The sequence below is a fragment of the Sus scrofa genome, chromosome 13 (assembly GCF_054392235.1).
Source record: "Sus scrofa isolate SSC_HxYL_T2T_F1_AM1 chromosome 13, Sscrofa_HxYL_maternal_Yorkshire_Landrace_v2.0, whole genome shotgun sequence".
In the NCBI taxonomy this organism is placed as follows: Eukaryota; Metazoa; Chordata; class Mammalia; order Artiodactyla; family Suidae; genus Sus; species Sus scrofa.
The window spans coordinates 154,710,597-154,730,775 of record NC_139395.1 but is presented as its reverse complement, the minus strand read 5'-3'; the positions used below and the strand labels follow the sequence as shown (position 1 = coordinate 154,730,775).

Genomic DNA, 20,179 nt, shown 5'->3' with positions numbered 1-20,179 from the left:
ATTTGTATTTCACTGAATACTGCTAAAGCTGTTCATATTTTCTCTTTTTTTTCCCCTTTGGATTTTCTGTTCTGTAAATTGCTTATTGATATGCTTAGTTCATTTTTCTTTTTGAGTCACTGGTCTTTTTCTTTACAAAATGTAAGACTTTATGTATACTACTGATAGTAACTCTATATATGTTGCATGTTAGTATGTTGTAGGTTTTGCAAGTACTTTCCCCAACTTCTCATTTAACTTTGTTTGGAATTTGTAAACCAACTACAAGGTATTCAGGTTTATGTCAAGTAAATTTCACATGCCTTTTAAGTTAATATAGTGCTTATGAAGCTAAAAAAAATTTTGCAGTTTAAAACTTCCTTTTATTATTTTTTTCATAATAAAATATGAAACGAGAACATGAGGTCAGAGTTCCCGTTGTGGCTCAGTGGTTAACAAATAGGAACCATGAGGTTGCAGGTTCGACCCCTGGCCTTGCTCAGTGGGTTAAGGATCCAGCGTTGCCATGAGCTGTGGTGTAGGTCGCAGACGCAGCTTGGATCCCTCGTTGCTGTGGTTGTGGTGTAGGCCGGTGGCTACAGCTCCAATTCGACCCCTAGCCTGGGAACCTCCATAAGCCATGGAAGCGGCCCTAGAAAAGGCAAAAAGACAAAATAAATAAATAAATAAATAAATAAATAAATAAATGACATATCATTCTATTCTCTAATCCCATACTCAGTCACTATTAATTCATATTGCCTCATTCACAAACATATTTCTGTTCATAGTATGTTGACTCATTGAGTGGTCATCATTATTTTTTCCTTAAACACACTTATTTGGGAAAATGCCTCCTGTGAAACTCTAGAAGTCTGCCAATTTTGGAACCCCATTTTTTTACCATGATAGTGGGCGTGACCCACACTGAAACATATAGACTCTATGTCCCAGGAATTTGAGTCTTGAATTTTAAATTAACACTCTTAAAATGATTGTCCTTAGTCCCAGCTACTAAATCCTCAGGTCTGTTTATTTTGATTGTATATATTTAGTCATATTTTTGGTGGGTGCCTTGGGCATTGTAATTAACATCTATACTTAAAATAATCTAATTTGTCTTTTGTCTTTTTGTTATTGTTGTTGTTGCTATTTCTTGGGCCGCTCCCACGGCATATGGAGGTTCCCAGCTAGGGGTTGAATCGGAGCTGTAGCCACCGGCCTACACCAGAGCCACAGCAACGCGAGATCCAAGCCGCGTCTGCAACCTACACCACAGCTCACAGCAACGCCGGATTGTTAACCCACTGAGCAAGGGCAGGGACCGAACCTGCAACCTCATGGTTCCTAGTCGGATTCGTTAACCACTGCGCCATGACGGGAACTCCAAAATAATCTAATTTGGAGTAAAACCAACCGAATTTCAATAGCAGAAAAAGTTTTGCTCCACTATACCTCCATTCCCTCCTCCCTTTTTGTGATATTATTTTCACACAAATATTATTTGTATCCTTTTTTTACACTATAAGTCTATCAACACAGTTTTATAATTAATTACTTTTTCATTCTATTTATTTTAAAATCAGTTAGTGAAGAAGAGTTACAAACAAAAGTTACTTTTATACTGTCTTTTATACTTAACCTGTGTAGTTTACCAATGCTCTTTATTTTTCCATATGGATTTGAGCTACTGCCTAGTGTCCTTTTATTTTAGCCTGAAGAATTTCCTTTAGCATTTGTTGTTGGGTTTGTTGTTCTGCTAGCCACAAACTCTTTCACTTTTTGTTTCCTTGGGATGGTTGAATTTCGCCTCCATTTTTGAAGGACAGTTTTGTTGGATGTAGAATTCCTGGTTGATCATTTTTTCCTTTTAGTACTTTGAATTTTATCCCACTTCCTTCTGGACTCCATAGTTTCTGATGAAAAGTCAACTGTTAATCTTATTGAAGGTCTTTTCTAAGTGAAGAGCATTTTTCTCTTTCTGTTTTAAAGATTCTGTCTTTGGTTTCCTCAAGTTTGCCTATGATGTGTCCACATACAAATCTCTTTGTGTTTATCATACTTACACGGTGTTATCTTTTTGGATGTGTAGATTAATACTTTTCATCAAATTTGGGAAGTTTTAAATCATCATTCTCATTTTTTTAAAACTCTTTATGTGTGATTTTTCTTTGAACACATTTGTAATAGCTGACTTGAAAACTTTGTCTAGTAAGTCCAAAATGGATTGACATTATCACTGGAATTTTGACCAAGTTAAGCCCTAAAGCTTCCCCCTTCCTGTCACTCATGCTAATCCTTCTTAACAAAAATGTTACCTACATGCTCCATCCTCTAGACTCCCCATCTTGACTCCCTTTTAATTTTGTAACAACTTGGATTTTAAAATAAGGCCTTGGAATTGACTTGAAAACCACTAGAATTCCCAGGCTTCCCATTCTTTTACCAACTAGCAGCATCAGGCATTGAGGCTCAGCACCCAGATCAGTTTCCTAAGATGTTCTCTCCCTGACTTTAAGGGGCCAGCTCCAGTTTGCACTACTATGTAGAGGGCTATGGCTTCTTTGTGAATGATACTTTCTAAGAATAGACTATTATTAGAGAATGACTATTGTCATTAATTCTTTTTTTAAAATTATTTTTCAACAAATATTTATCAAAAGTAGGAGATAAAAACCACTCCCTTTCCATTATTTCTTGCCTTAGTCCAAAACATAGTTCTGCTTTCACAGAAGTGTTAGGGAGAAAGTATCAATATTTTGTTTTCACCTCCCACTTTTTTCTTATGGGAAATATAATGATTTGTATGATTGTTGTTTTGGAAAAAAGATCATTGTATTTATAAAGTCAAGTCTTTCTGTGGAATGATCCTGACCACAGGAGATATACATTCTTCTCTTCTTATGGTGGACAAATGTGCTTGCTTCTATAGGTGTGTTTGTACAAGGTCTGCCTATGCTTGGATGGTTCAGTTCAGTTTGAGAGGAAAAAGTATGAAACTCATTTTGACTTCTACTCCAGACTGTGTTCTCTGATAACATCACTATAAAAAGCTGATATTTGGATTATTGCCTGGACTTATATTTATATTGCTCAGAACTCAAGAGGCAAAAGGGATATGATTCTTCTTTTCACATTCCCATTACTGGTGTTCGTTTTGTGCAATATATTGCTAGGAGCTGTGAGGAAGTCAAAGGATTATGTACATGGTCCCTGCCCTTTAAGAAATTTGTAGTCTTGTCATGGACCTAAGACATTTAAACAAATAATGACAATTCAAACGAAAATATTATTCAAATATTTTGGAATCATTTTTTGGCCTAAGGTTTTCTAATAGTTATGGTTTCTGCTCTCAAAGACCACACAGAGAAATCTTCACAGAGAAAAGAGAACTTGACCTGGTTTCATAAGAATAAGATTTCAAAGGGCTGAGATTGGAGAAAATATTCCAGGTAGAAGAAATGCATGAGAATGAACTTAGAGGCAGGAATCAAGGCAAGCAGTCCATTTTTAAACAGAACTGGAGGGATCTTTGAGGAAAGCAATGGAAGATAACTGTACAAGTAGACTAGAACTACATTGCGTGGTTTCTCAATTTCTGGCCTAATCAGAGGCATTAGAGTCTAATGGTTAAGTGTCAGTGGCCCTAGGTAGAAAAAAAGGCCTCCAGTAGGGGCTTAATGTCTTAAGAGAAGGGAAAATGTTCCCCAAATACTTTACTCTATAATTTACTTGCTGTACAATTTTAGGATATAAAAAACTGGAAAAGAGCTTAGAAATATTCTAGTTCAACTTTTTCATTTTTTAAATGAAGAGGCTTAGAGAGATGAAATGAATATTCATATGGACACTAGGTGCATACCTAAAAAACTTAAAGATGGTGCTAATGTGAGAAATGTATCCCAAGAAATAAAAGCAGCAACAGCGTCATCTTTGAACAAGAAGGGCAGGTGCCTTCCAGAATTCCAATAACACAGCTGGTAAGAACTGTTTCAGGAACACAAATTAATATTCTATAAATCAAATGGTAAGATTTCTGGTCCTTACATGTGTGGATACTGGTCTTGTGTGAACCAGAGGGATTGAGTCACAGTAATTACTAGATTATTGCTAGGGTTTTTTTTTTTTTTTTCATGTTAGTCATGCCCCTAAATGATTCTTAGGCTAACTTTTCACCCCTAGTAAGCCATTAAAAGGTAAGAAACATCGTTTGTTCATGCTTGCTGGGATGACAGGAAGCCATTGGAAAGGGCTGCCAATATGAGTCTTAGCAGGGAACCTGTCTCTTTGTCAGACAATCCGTCCCATGGGATGGGCAGGAACAAGATATAGAGGGGAGCACCTGTGGGAAACAGAAGTAAACATTATATTAAGAATAATTAAATTAATAAAATAGACATTCTCCAACCCACTTTCGTCACCAAATGTTTAATGCACTGTGGCCCCACATAGCCAGAGGGAGAGTTTTAATGAGCACAAGGCTCTCCGCAACCAGATGTCCAGAATCCAACACAGGTGACGCAAGTCACCAGTCCTTTGAGTTTGAGAAGTTTTCTGATTGTCCAGCTCTTCCTGAGGATAGAAGTTCAGATGGGCTCAACCTTAGTGCTCTTAAGCAAGTGTCTTTTTTGCTTTTTTAAAAAACAAATTTATTTGTTCACATACAATCCACCCACTTAAACTTTACAATTTAGTAGTTTTTAGTATATCCATGGATGTGTGCATCTATCACCACAGTAAATGTTAGAGTAGTTTTATTATCTCAAAAAGAAACCCTAGTTGATGAGAATAAAATATACATTTACTATATGATCCAACAAATCTAATTCTGTGTATAAACCCAAAGTAATTGAAAGCAAAGAACAGAGAATGGATAAACAAAATACTGTGTATACATACAATGGAATATTATTCAATCTTAAAAAAGAGTAAAAGTCTGACACATGGATGAACTTTGAAAAAATTATGCTACATGAAATAAGCCAGTCACAAAATGACAAATATTATATGATTTTACTTAAATGCAGGATCTAGAATAGTCAAATTCATAAAGACAAAAGTAGAATGACGATAGACGCTTGTAGTAAAGCTACTAAAACTATGAAAATATAAAATTGAAAATATAAAATTTAAAATGTATTTCATAATTCCTCCATATAGGTATATTTTCACTTAAGAATATATCATGAAATATACAGTCATACATATACACATATTCACTCTCTCTCTGATTCTTTTCCTCCATAGATTATCACAGAATACTGGGTAGAATTCTCTGTGTTCTACAGTGGGTCCCGGATGGCCAATCATTCCATATCATAACACTTTTCATGTCACCTCATGGGAATTTTATTGTTTTTAACAGCTGCTTATTAGCCCACTATATAAATGTGCCATTATTCATGTTAGCATTCTCAATTGGTAAAATCTGTGTAGCTTCTACTTTTTTTCACTGAAATGACCCGATCAAGGCATTTTGGAGTTCCCTGATGGTGCAGTGGGTTAAGGATCCAGAGTTGTCATTGCTATGACTCAGGTCACGGCCGTAGTGTGTGTTTGATCCCTGGCATGGGAACTTCCACATGCCACAGGTGCAGCCAAAAAAAAAATATATATATATATATATATATTATTAATAATAATATATATATATATATTTATATTATTAATAATATATATATATATATATATATATATTTACACTGTTTTCTTGGTGCTAATATTTCCTGGAAGTGGAATTTCTGGGTCAAAGTTTATGAAAATACAATGTTGTGTAACCTGCCTTTTAAAAAAACCAATTAATATATTATGAACCTCTTTTCAGGTCATTAAATATTTAACTTAGCTGCCTAATGTAATTTATGGATGTATTAAAATTTATTTTCCCAAACTCCTAACACTAAAAATTCAGTTATGTCTAGATTTTTAACTAGATTGTTTCATTATAAACAACTTTGCATTAAACATTACTTTAGCTAAATATTTGCATGCATGCTTAAAATTATACTTTTAAGATGAATTCCTAGATATACAATTGCTCATTCAAGGAGTATATAAATTAAAAATAATAACTTTTAGGAAGTTCCCATTACAGCTCAGTGGTAACAAGCCCAACTTAATATCCATAAGGATGCGGGTTCAATCCCCGGCCTCACTCAGTGGGTTAAGGATCCTACATTGTTGTGAGCTGTGGTGTAGGTCACAGACGCAGCTCATATCCTGCATTGCTATGGCTGTGGTGTAGGCTGCCAGCTACAGCTCCAATTCGACCCCTAGCCTGGGAACTTCCATATTATGCAAATATGGCCCTAAAAAGCAAAATAAATAAATAATAATAACTTTTACTGTGTTTTTTTATTAAAGAAATAATAAATGGTTATCCTAGATTAGAAAATACAGGTAGGCAAGAAAATCAAACAAGCATAACCTCACCACCCAGAGGTAACCACTGGTAACTATTCTATATGCATATTTTTCTTTACATGAATGCAAATATAAAGTATATACTACTTTGAACCACCTTCAATAAGCATCTTTTCATTTACCTCCATTATTGCTTTTAACATCTTCACAGTATTCTGTCCTGTATATAAATACACCAAAATTTCTTTGCATAATCCATATTGCTGGATATTTAGGTTCTTGACATATTTTGAAACTTTTCAGGTGAATGCAGCATACATGGGGGCAATCATCTCACTATCAAGAAGCCCGAACAAAAAGCTCTTGCCTCTTTGTGGATCTGTGGGCCGGGGGTGGGGAGGGGAGAGAGAAAGAAGGGCTAGTAGTCAAAGGGTACTAAGTCAAAATAGAGAAAAGTGCCTCAGCGAAGGACCCCAACAAGAAGGACTCTGAATGGAGGCAGCTGGGTTAGGAATGTAGATATGTGTATTAGCATGGCTGGTTGGCGTGTGAGAAGGAAGGCTGAGTCCTTGACTGCAACTCCCTCCAGAAAATTGCAATGAATTGGCAGTGCATCAAATCTGGTTGGGGAGGACAGCTTCTCCCCATGAAGCCTGCCAGGCAAGGCCCTGTCATTGCCAATGATTAGTTCTAAAATATCAGACATAAAATTTTGCCCTGGAGCTGCACTCCTCAAAAATGATGACAAACTGCCAAAACTTGTCTAGTATCCCTTCCCAACACAGTATGCAAGAGTGCGAGTAGAAATGGAAGTTTGTCAGTAGAGAAGTCTGAGATGATTTCTTTTGGTGGTGTATAAACTGACATCTGAGGGCAGGGCAAAGAGTTCTAGCATGACTGGGCAACTGAATGAGCTCCAGAGAATCCAGAGTGGGCTGAGCCAGGCTCTGATGTCATGGGTCTCCTCCTCCTGGGACATGAGACTGAGTCATCTCCATTATCCACTCAGCTGAGGGCTCTACTTTTGGAGTGAATTCCAAGCACATGTTGTGTGACTGCTTGGCTCTGCTCCATGATCTGAGAAAGTTATGATAAATCTCCTAAATTTTAATTTTTTTCTTAAGATATAATCTACTTTGGTTTGTCCCTCTTGAGTTTCCTCTAAATCCTTTAGATGTTTTTAGCTTGCATTACTTCATTGAGTAATGATTTCTCTCATTCTATTTCCAACTATGTGTGCTGCTTGTATTAAATCTTTCTGCTATGAGATGTAAATAGTTTGAATGTAAACACTGTCTGGTTGATTCAGAGTAAGCAATATCTGGTTATCTCATCCATACCCTTCATGATTTCATAATCCTTTTATCACATCTCCTTTCAGTCTTCATTGTTTTGGGCTGGTCTATTCTTTTGTAACCTATTAGATGGAGGATTCTGAAGCCTTTTGGCTACCATAGGTGGACCTTCTTGAGTTTCGTTAAATTATTACTATGATCACTATTTTCCCTATTATTATTTTAAGTACCTGTCATATGGAAGCACTGTTGTAGGCTCTCAGAGGGGGACACAAAGTTGAATAATTTATGGTCACTGATGAACTTTCTATTCTCTCTTCTTGGTCTATAGAAGTAGCCTACTGGGCGGAGTCTTTAGAGAAGAGATAAAAGAAGACACTCCAGGTGGACAACTCTTTGCTAGGCCACAGGGCTATTTGATTACCCAGTAATGAACATAAATAGAAATGAATTTTTTTTAACTCTTTGTGTCATGGAAGTTGATTCTCTACAAAGGGGAAGACGATTAGACCTCATAGTTCCAACTTTCCCCTAGAGAGTCTCCCTCTGTGTAATGAGTTCTGACAACTACCCAGAGTTAGGCCGGACTTCATAGGTTAAAGGCACAGTATTCCACAAGACTGTCCTTACGTCAAGCACCAACTGCAAGTTCAGGAGTCCCCATGTCACCTAAATCTTTTAGGCTGGGAAATTTTTTATTATACAACCTTTTTGGGGTCTCTCCCAAAGTACCTCAACCCTAGCCTCAACGGATGCTGTTTTCTCCTCCAGCCTCTAGAGTATTCACAGCAGATCCACAGCCTTCTGGGAGTACCTGTTCTCAGGGCTGACAGAGGCAAGACATTACCCTGTAGCTAATTATAAGAGGTCCGGTATATCTACACAAAATAGTCCAACATACACAGCAAGTACTCATATGATAGCAGGGGGATTGAGGCTCTGTATTCCCAGTCTGGTTTCTTTTTCTTCCTGCTCCTGGAGAAGACAAAGTAAACTGCATGATTTTGTTCTGCCAGGAGATTTGGTCTTCAGAAATGTTGGAGAGAGTGTTAATGAGGGTTTGTACAAACAGGCTTTCCCATTTACTGGTTTTCGTTTGTTAGTTTGTTTTCTGTTGTCTTATTTATGGCTGTACCTGAGGCATATGGGAGTTCCCGGCCTAGGGGTCAAATTGGAGCTGCAGCTGCCAGCCTACGCCATAGCAACAGAAAAGCCAGATCAGAGCCACATCTTCGACCTATACCACAGCTCACAGCAACGCCAGGTTCTTTAACCCACTGAGTGAGGCCAAGGATTGAACCTGCATCCTCATGGACACTAGGCAGGTTCCCAACCCGCTGAGCCACAACAGCAATTCCCCATTTGCTGTTGATAGTAGTGAACATCAATATAACCTTTCTTGAGGGTGATTTATAAGCAGCTAAATGCATGTAACGAAAAATTGAGACAGACTTTTTATCTTCCCAAATTACACTTTAAAACCCAAAGTTCATACTATTAGACACAAGCTAAGAAAAACCAGGTATGCATACATTTTGAGAGAGCCATCAACTGATCACCTTGAGATGGGGTCAATTGCCTCCCTAGGGCTTCTGGAAGGAAGCAACACTGGCACTACAATCATCAACACACCTCAACAATATGCTGAGTAATTTAAGAAGACTGGGGAAGACTGGCCTTGTGAGAAAAGACTACCATAATCAGAGAGGCTTTTCCCTTCTCTTTTGGGGGAAAGAAGGAGGTATGCTTTCCCGTCCCTGAATCCTAATGAACGTGAACTCTAAGCTTGGCAAGGACACTTACTTGCTCTGTGGATTGAGAAGACCCTACAGAGGGTATCTGGGTTGAATCACCTTGCCAGTACTCCATCCAAGAAGGTTACTCATTCAGGGAGCAATGGCTGTGAAGCAGATCCCAGTGGTGCAGTGATGGAGCTCAGGTGGAGTGGAGGAGGCTGAGCTTAAGCCATGTTGCCCACATCGGGAACTGTGCCACACAGGAGGAGGCCTCACAAGACCCCTCCAAAGAGCTACCAATCTTGCTGCCTGCCACACAAATAACATTAACCATCTGCCTGATTAGCCAGAGAAGAAGCACAGCCAAGGGCTGTCTAAAGTTAAGGAATGTTTTTCCCCACCTCCAACCCTCCTCTGTTTCTGTCATTGATGTGGCCCTTGCAAGTCTCTCAAGGGAAAGAGAGAGCTTTGAATCAGCTTTGAAGTTTTAAATGGACTGAAAAGTTATGGAATCTGCTCAAGACGCTCTTAAAAGCCCTAAGGGTATTCAAAATAACACAGTCGAAAATGATGGTTTGAGAAACAAAACTACAAGTTTAGACTCTACAAAAAAGACAGTCTTTAAAATAAACCAGTTACAGGCATATGCCCTTTGATCCTGAAATGCCACAGTCAGGAAGTGAGACTAAAGCAACAGTAGCTAATATTTGACAAGTTATAGATACAGTGATGGTTACCGCAGCCTTGTTTGTAGTAGCAAAAACAGCAGTAACAAAAAGGAAAAAACAATAGCAACAAAAACCCAAAACCAATATAATGCTATCAATAGGACAACAGTTAAGTCAATTATCTTATAATTACATATTTAAAAACAACAAAGAGATTGAAGTAGAGCTGTATGTGTTGATACAGAAACACCTCCATGATATTTTGTTAAATGTAAAAGCAAGGGTAGTTCAATGTGGATAAATCTTAAAAAAAAAACCCAAAACCCTGCTTGTATTTTTTTTTTTTTTTTGTCTTTTTAGGGCCACACATGCAGCATATGGGAGTTTCCAGGGTAGGGGCTGAATCAGAGCTGTAGCTGCCGGCCTATGCCACAGCCACAGATCTGAGTCACATCTGGGACCTACACCACAGCTCACAGCAATGCTGGATCCTTAACCCATGCAGCAGGGCCAGGGATTGAACCCACAGCCTCATGGATACTAGCTGGGTTCATTACAGCTGAACCACAAATGCCACAGTCCTAAACTTTTAAAAAATATGTACTGTACATACTGTACACACTGATATATAAATTAAAAATAATTCTGGAAGAAACTGTAAGAGTGATTTCCTTTGGAACAAATGACTAGGAGACTAATTTTTCATTTGATATCTTCAGGTGCTATTTGAATTTGTGACTAAGGACATGTGGTGTTTTTTTTTTTAATGTACAAATTGAACTGGTGGTACAACAATGTGAATGTGCTTAATGCTACTTAATTGTAGACTTTGAAATAGTTAAAATGGTAAGTTATATATATATTTCCACAATAAACGTGTAAATAAATACATGTAAATTCATTTTAAATAAAATGAGTATCAAGAGGAGCATCAGGAGTTGCAGGAAGAGAGTATGTGAGAAAGCTCTGATGTGCAGTAAAAGCAAGTTCAGTGCCTTGACTGGACTGTCACTGAAAGCTGTTGCACAGAAGGCCCCCTGAGGCTTTTATGGGGGCTGCAGAAAGGAGCCAGGACATGAATGTTTGTCTGGAATAAGCTGGGGAGAGAAACCTGGTAATTTTATATTTTCACGGGAGTTGTGCTTAGACTCTGCATTGTTGTGTGAAATTAAAGAGCAGGAGGATTTATTGGGCAGTGTGACCAGTTTTCTACCTGAGTAACCAAGGATTTGACTTACACAAAGTCCTGTTCAAGACCCGGGCTGGATTCTTTGTGGATGAGACACTGGTCTAGACTCATGGGCTCCCAGAACATCAGCGCTGAGAAGGACTAGTGAGGTATGTCCTTCTTTTACCTGAGGATGAGGATACTGAAACCAGGAAGTGACACATACTGGTCCAAGTCACAGAGAGGTTCAGTGACTGAATTAAGATTATAACTCAGGTCTCTGGGCTGCTGGTTAGGTATTGTTTTCCTGAAAATGTGACACCAGCGCTATTCTAGTCATGCCTTGACTATCTTCATTCAATTTCTCTTCCTGTTCATTGCCCAACCACTCCTCAGATTGAGGGTCTGGTGTTTGGTCATTACTCTTTTGATGTATTTTAGGATTCTGGTTGCTGATAACTTATCTAGAATGTTCGCACCCATATTCCATATCTGAGATTATAGGGGTTTTTTTTGTTTGTTTTTTTGTTTCTGCTTTTTAGGGCTACACCTGAAGCATATGGAGGTTCCCAGGCTAAGGGTCCAATTGGAGCTACAGCTGCCAGCCTACACCACAGTTCATGGCAACACCAGATCCCTGGCCCACTGAGTGAGGCCCTGGATCAAACCCGAATCCTCTTGGATCCTAGTTGAGTTTGTTAATGGCTGAGCCAAAACGGGAACTCTGAGATTATGGTTTTGTACTACTATTTTTCACTGATTTCATGATGCATGTTTTTTCATGCTTTAGTATTTCTGAAATCAAGGTGCCACTGACAGTTGCCATAAGCTAGGCCATAGCTATCGTAGCTGGTACCTGTGTGAAGTTGTCTGAAACCTGTTGACACCTGCAGCAAGAGCAAGAAAGATGTGGCATCAAAACTTGCCAAGTGAACGTCATCAGTTTGGAGAAGAAAAACCAGAGACAGTAATGGACGCTTCTCTTGGGAAAGGCAGTATTACCAATGCTTTTGATGGTGCAGAAGACAATATTTTATGAAAAAACGCAGACATCAGCAGCTTTGGATTGAAAAGTGATTCAGAAAAATTTGACTGTGAATATGAAGACTTTTTTTTATGATGCACAAGAGGAATAGAAGACAATCTTTTAAAATAAGCTTAAATTTGAGTAAATTTAATATAAAAATTCCAAGTGTGAAGAAAGTATTCTTGTCATAGTATATAAAGTAATATGAATTTTGCAATCATTGGTATCTGAGATTAGATGAAATATGTCAAATATATCAAGCTAAATCCTAGCCACTAGTGAGGCAGCTAAGATATCTGATTCTGTTTTCTTTATAATAAGGCAATTATTCTTTATATATGAAATCTGGTAAAAATTTCTTTTCTTCCTTTTTTTTTTTTTTTGGTCTTTTCTAGGGCTGCTCCAGCGGCATATGCAGATTCCCAGGCTAGGGGGTCTAATCGGAGCTGTAGCGGCTGGCCTACACCACAGCCACAGCAACACAGGATCCGAGCCGCATCTGCAACCTACACCACAGCTCATGGCCATCCCGGATCCTTAACCCACTGAGCAAGGCCAGGGATCGAATCCGCAACTTCATGGCTCCTAGTTGGATTCGTTAACCACTGAGCCACGACAGGAACTCCTTCTTTTCTTCCTTAGACTTGTGGAATCTTATCAGGGTATGCGTGTGTGTGTGTGTGTGTGTGTGTGTGTGTGTGCGCATGCGCACGTATGTATGTTTTCATTATTTCAGCTTGGAACTTGGAGGGCCCATTCAATTTACAGACTCAGGTATTTCGTGGCCCAAGAAAAATTTCTCCTATATATGTTTTAATTATTGCCTTTCCTTCATATGTGGTTTTTTCTTCATCCTGGTTTCCTAACATTGTATGTTAAGCTTCTTGGATCCATTTTCAAGTCTCTTGTCTTTCCTCTCATGATATGAATCACTTTTTATCTTTGTTCTATGCTTTGAACTACTTTCTCCATTTGATCTTCTAGCCCACTAATTCAGTCTCAGTAGTGACCATTCTCTCCTCTCAGTCATGCACAGAATTAAGTTGGAAGGCTCTTTTCTTCCTTTTCTTGTTCTCCCTCCCTCTCTTCCTCTCTTCTTCTCATTCCTTCTTTCTCTCTCTTCCTTCCACCTTTCTCCTTCTCTCCCACCCTTTCTTGTTTTCTCTCTTTCATCTCCCAAGACCTTTCTTTCTTCCTGCACCTGTAGATTTCTGGCACAGGCTCTGTCTGTTCTGACTTTTTTTTTTTTTTGGGTCTTTTTGGCATTTCTAGGGCCACTCCTGTGGCATATGGAGGTTCCCAGGCTAGGGGTCTGATCGGAGAAGGAGCTATAGCCGCCGGCCTACACCAGAGCCACAGCAACTCGGGATCAGAGCTGCGTTTGCAACCTACACCACAGCTCACGGCAATGCTAGATCCTTAACCCACTGAGCAAGGGCAGGGATCGAACCCGCAACCTCATGGTTCCTAGTCGGATTCGTTAACCACTGCGCCACGACGGGAACTCCTGACTTTCCTTTCTGCTACTGAGATCCTTTACATTCGCAGTTATTTCCTTTGTTTACTCAGTGGAGCTCAGGGCTGGTGTCGAATATCCCAAGAGGCTGCAGACACAGATATGGGGGAAGGCACAGTGGTCTCCTTTTTTTGAGCTTACTGTGTGGAGACAAGCTGTCCACAAGGCTTCTAATGAAGCAGGGAGGAAGATGTCCAGTTGCCTGCTCTTTGAGGATTCTCTCAGCCTCAGAGGCAGGGAAAGCAAAGCTCACCATTCAATTCCTTCTTGTTTTCTTGGGACCAGAAAAAAAGCAACACATTTATGTAAGGCTGAAGTCAACCTTTTTTTTTTTTTTTTTTTTTTTTTGGTATTTCTTGGGCCGCTTCCGCCGCATATGGAGGTTCCCAGGCTAGGGGTCAAATCGGAGCTATAGCTGCCAGCCTACACCAGAGCCACACCAACGTGGGATCCAAGCCTTGTCTGTAACCTACACCACAGCTCACGGCAATGCTGGATCCTTAACCCACTGAGCAAGGGCAGGGACCGAACCCGCAACCTCATGGTTCCTAGTCGGATTCGTTAACCACTGCACCACGACGGGAACTCCTGAAGTCAACCTTTACCCTTAGGATCCATGAGATCTCTCAGAGCCAAGTTTTCCCTAAATTTATTGGTTTAGTCTTCCCCTGGGCATGTCCAGCGGTAGTCTCTCTTTTAGTCTCTGGTAGGGGAATTCTGGCACCTTTTCTTCCCTCCAGGACTGATACAGAGCCCACAGCCTCACTTTTATTCATACACTCATTGTTTTATTTGCCATTTGACAAAATATCGGAAGTTCTAGTTAAAGAAAAATCAACTTTACTCAAATTGCCATCTTCTTGGTGTTCTCTTAACTACTTACTAAGCTCTTGGAAGACAAGACTTCTTCTTGTGTCTCCATGTCTAATTTTGTGACCTGCACATCATTATTATAATCCATATGGAGAAGGAAGAAGAGGATAAAAAGAGAGGGGGAGAAAAGGAAGGAAGGAAAGCAAGATATCAGTGCCCAAAATCTTTAGTGATGCATCTCTTTTAAAGATTGGTTCACAGACTCGGCTCTGTGGCCGGCAGTTGCAGCTCCAATTTGACGCCCAGTCTGGGAACCTGCATGTGCTGCGGGTACGGCCCTAAAAAGACAAAAAAAAAAAAAGCCTGGTTCTTTTTTTTTTTTTTTTTTTTAGGGTCACACCCATGGCATATGGAAGTTCCCAGGCTAGTGGTTGATTTGGAGCTGTAGCCCCTGGCCTACCCCACAGCCACAGCAATGCTGGATTCGAGCTGCATCTGTGACCTACACCACAGCTCACAGCAACACTGTGAGTAGGATCCCTAACCTACTGAGTGAGGCCAGGGATTGAACCTGTGACCTCATGAATACTAGTCAGATTTAGGGAGCCACGGCCGGGAACTCCCTAAAGATTGGTTCTTAGTGCCACGGGATTTCCTTAAATCAGCATCTACAACTGCATGACCTTCTCACCTTCCTGACTGCCTAATTTTATGAGGGCATATGCCCCTGGGGCCTATTTCTTGGATCTAGTAGTATACGAATAGTCATGATGGCCTGATCTTGATTTGGTGTTCATAGGTGCATAAAGAGATTAGATCCTGGCTGGTTGAGGCTACAGGGCACATGTAGGAAAATCACTCTCACCTGGGTAATAGGCTCATTAATGATAAGCAGATCCCTTCAAATCTTGATTTGAGAAAAGAGACACCTTAATGTCAGATCAAGTACTTGGCTTTTGCTTTAAGATGATTTTGGGACTCAAAGGAGAAAAAATCCTATCATGCAATGAGCCCAGTGCTATCTGAAGTGTCACCTAGCAGCTCATTTATTCCTCTCTGGGCCACGTGGTCAGGTGAAAGTGACAGGCACATTCTGGAGATCTGTGTCCAATGGCCAAGCTTTAGTTTTTGGGTGTGGATGTGTGTATATTTGCATAAGGTATTTGGTGTGTGCATATGTGTATGTGGGATTGTGTAAGGATATGGACTTACCTGAATGTAAATACTGATTTGACCCTGTTCAAGTTCTCTCCTTAATGGTATATTGAAGAGATTATATGTACCTGAGAGTCCAAAAAAAAAAAAAAAAAAAAAAAAAGGAAAGGAGTAAATCCCTTTGGAATAGGTTTACAATAATTAACATGTACTTAACTATGTGTGGCACTGTACCAGCAATATGCATAGATAACTTCACTTTGTGTCACATATCAATCACCAAACTTCCATAAGACACTCAGCCAAGTGTCCTTTTCTCCTCCTGAATACATCAATTCCTGCATTGACACTAAAAGGCTGCTTCTTAGGAACACTAGTCAGGAAGCTTCTTGACAGTTCCACTGTCAAGAAATCTCTTCTCATCACAATATCAAGTTGTTTTATTGCTGTGTTTATGTTTCAACTGCACAGAACTGTGATCTTGTTCTCTCATTTTTCTCTTCCTTACAAACAGATGTTGCACAAACACGGGCAGGCATGTTGAAAGTGTGTGCATTGACTTTTCTAGTGGTGGGAGGAGTTTGGGATTGGGAGAAACAACAGAGAGAGAGTATTGCGAGGAAGGGAACAGCAGCATTTGGGAGACAGGCAAAGGCAAAGGCACTAAAACAGTATAATGTGCGCGTGTGCGCACACACGCACACACACTCTCTCTCACAAAACACTTTGGTCTCACTAGTGTCATTGAGCCTGTCAACAGACATAAATAGTTTGAAAGTTGCCTTCATATTAATCTGGCTAGCACAGAGCATAAGAACCTTGGGAAATACTTCCTCTAGTGACAATTATTAAACTTCAGGATTGCTAAAGAAGTAAAATCTTCTCTAAGGTATTTAAAAATAGGATAGGTTCTTACCTTGATAGTTGAGGTGTCCTGTTGTGTCAAGTGGTCTGATGATGACTTCTCAAACCCTCTCTGCCAAATCTTTGATTCTGTGATCACTTAGAACCAGAGGGAAATTCATACAGCAGGCCAGGGTTAAAAATGTAATTACAGTTATGCCACAGCTGAAGTCATAGGCATCTAGCAATCATCTGATTCATTTTTATCCATTGGTCAATTACACACATGCCTTTCTTTTATGAGATGCTGCCCTCAACAGAAATAAAAAAGATTCTTTGTTTCAAAGCTGCCCATTGACTTGTCATCCACTACAACAAACCCTTGGAAGTGACATAAAGGGAAGAATTTTAATTGTAGATTCAGGGGCAAAGTTCTCATTACCCCACTAACGTTGCCCCCGGCTGCATATGCATTGGTTTGGGAGGAAGGATTAAAAGACCTAAGTAGAGGTGACTAAAAAGGGTGTGGTGAGTGATGCAAGAACTTACAAATATTTGAGAGCTACAAAAATAGAAAGGAGTTTTGAACACAGATAATTGTAGACTCAAAGTTAGGAAAGACCTCAGAGATCATCGTCAAGGTTACAAACAAGTTAAAATTTAAAAGGACAAAATCCTAAAATTGTAGAAGTTTTCTAGTTGTAACATAAGCTTAATTTCTAGGAAGTTAAATTTATTTTACAAATCTTTAATTAGTTCAGCTTTTAAGCAACATAAAATCTAGTCTTTATTCATAGAAAGAAAATACCCATAGTAACACTTTAAGCATATTGTTTTTTCTTTGAGTTTCCATGGCTTCTTGAGCAAGTTTAATTTTCCATTTAAATCTTCCATATATTTAGAGGTCTCAAGATATCAGTGTTATTCAGATATCATTAATCAGTAAAATAATCATGTAATTTCATAATAGACCTAGAAGAAACTGGGGCAGAAATATTATAAGCATAGTACTTATAAAAATGTGTAGCTGAGTTGAAATTTTCTGTTTCCTATCAAGAGAATTTATGTTTATGAATGATCTACAGTGTTTTCTTCGAGGCAGATGTCCACATTTTCCTATCTTTCTTGGTAATGTCAACTTGTCCATCACTGCTGCTTGGGATGTTTGCCATTTGTTTACCCGTGGTCAACATATGACTCGATAAGGTTTTCCTCCCTTGTGGCTTTAACCTGCAATATCTGACCAAGGTATCCTTTTATGAAAGTTCCTGAACACAATGATCTGTTTTGCTGCTTCTGTGTTCCATGATTAAGCAAATACTCTGAAACTGCCTTCAGTATGGCCAATCCACTTGACTATTCCATATTACACCCACAAAGTATTTTCAGTTCAGGAAAAAATGTAACTGACAGGGAGAAGCAAAGAATGTTGGATTAGCAATCAGTGCCAGGTCTAAAGGAGATATTCAATTAAAAAAATTTCAATGGATGGATTCTAGCCCCAGCTGTCACAATCTTAAGAGGACTTGGGCACATCACTTTATCACTTTGGGCCCTTTTCTCATCTATAAAAATCCTACTTCACTAACCTCGTTACCACAAAGGGACTTTCATGGAACTATCACCCTTGCTGGACCTATCACTACATAACTGAGTCATGTAGCAGAGCTTCTGCAACTACTGATGCCAACTCTACCTCTGGAGGTCAGGTGTCAATGGGTCTGAGGATGGGACCTGTATTTTTGTATATTTTGAAAGTTCCCACGGTGATTCTAATGTGTAACCAGGGTTGAAAAAGTCTGCGTAAGAAATATTCTTAGATCTTACCCCTTCTATGGAAGAGATACTAATTGAGAAGCACTATGGGGTTTAAGATTTGACTTGACCTCTTCTGGCTCTGTGGTGTGTTCTATCTAGGGGTAGAGAGCCCACACAGGGCGAGTGTGATTTTGGTTGGTTATACTCAATTTAAGGAGATCAGAAGTTCAATTCTGATTTGATAAAGCTGATAGATCCCTTTCTCAGATCTGTCAATTTCTTAACTGATTTCAAACTCAGAGGAGGGAAAGGGTGTGATAAACCACATCAACGAACTTAACAAAATCTAGTCCTACCTCAGTGTTGTGAGGATTAAATAAGATAGGTTCTTAAATATGGTTTCTGAACATAACGAGCTACCCAGATATTTACTCTTACTAAGGTTTCCCACCAGATGTAAAATTCTGAATACACTGAGATGGTGCAAACAGCATCACTTTGAGGCCTTGGTGTTTTACAAGGCAGTACCAATACTGTTACTGATTTCCTATCGCACAATAGAGTATTAAATAAAGCAAGCAGCACGCAATAGTAGAGACAGCATTGACCTGGGAATCCAGAGGCCTGGATTCCAGATTCAGCCATGTGAAGGCTTGGGACAAGTCTCTTGGGGCTTAGGTTTTTTTCATCTCTCAAACAAGTGGGTCAATCTCAGACTTTAAGGTTTCCTCACTTTAACTAGAATAAATCTAGGGCATGATAATGGAAATGCTTGGGAAACTAGCAATGACTGGTGTTCTGGGTGGGACATGTTAAAGTCTCACATATCTCCCCTGAAACGTTCTGGCTTCCTGTGGGGTATCTACAGAGTTAGACAAGCCATTCAAGAAGAAAATTTCCTTCTAACACTTGTTTTAAGGAGAAAATCCCCAACTGGGCAGATTAGTGAGCAGTTTTATCCTCAGGAAAGATCAATTACACCCAATGTTTTCTCTTGTGCCCTCAAATTTCTGAGCCCGTCTTCGCCAAGATGACTTTCTATATACCAACCAGGAAGTGCTGAGCTTTTTCCACTTCAGCAAATTTGAAACATAGGCTGTTTTGCAAAGAGTGTGTCTTTTCTACCCACCCTGTTTACCTCAGCTCATAACCAACCATGATATTCTTCCAATTTCTGGATTCTAAAAATATGTCAGGTGTTCTAGGGTCACCAAAATAATGGCACTAAATAATAAGTACCATAATATCAATATGCTCAATTAACACTATACTACTTTGTGTTAAGACTGTTTGATTCTGGGAGTTCCTGTTGTGGCTCAGTGGTTAACGAATCCAACTAGGAACCATGAGGTTGCAGGTTTGATCCTTGGCCTTGCTCAGTGGATTAAGGATCCGGCACTGCTGTGAGCTGTGGTGTAGGTTGCAGACAAGGCTCGGATCTGCCATTGCTGTGGCTCTGGCGTATGCTGGCAGCTATAGCTCCGATTCGACCCGTAGCCTGGGAACCTCCATATGCCGTGGGAGCAGCCCAAGAAAATGGCAAAAAGACAAAAGACAAAGAAAAAAAAAAAAGACTGTTTGATTCTGGACTAAATGTAAGAAGTAACTGATCCTCATTAGCAAAATGACCTCACCAATTTCTTTTTTTAGAGTATGCATTCATAAGTCTGGGGAGACTGCAGAAGCAGAAGCAACTCTGGTAGAAAGGATCTGGTCTAGCTTATCTTTCATCCTTTACATCTAGAACAGAGAGTAAATGCTATTACATGCTTAATATACTATTCATGTATTGAAAAAATTCAATGACTATATGAGCAATGGTATAGCAAGTAATCAGGCAAAACCCAACAGTATAAGG

At 39.4% G+C, this 20,179-nt stretch overlaps 1 long non-coding RNA gene across 1 annotated transcript; it reads right to left on the bottom strand.

The window, feature by feature from the left end:
* Nucleotides 1-1,521: 1,521 nt before the first annotated feature.
* LOC146397712 (uncharacterized) lies at nt 1,522-19,804 on the bottom strand. The gene is made up of 3 exons (XR_014824792.1): nt 16,637-19,804; nt 15,778-15,848; nt 1,522-4,321 (listed from the first exon to the last, which is right to left on the bottom strand). It is a non-coding gene; the product is annotated as an uncharacterized LOC146397712 (long non-coding RNA).
* Nucleotides 19,805-20,179: the final 375 nt, after the last annotated feature.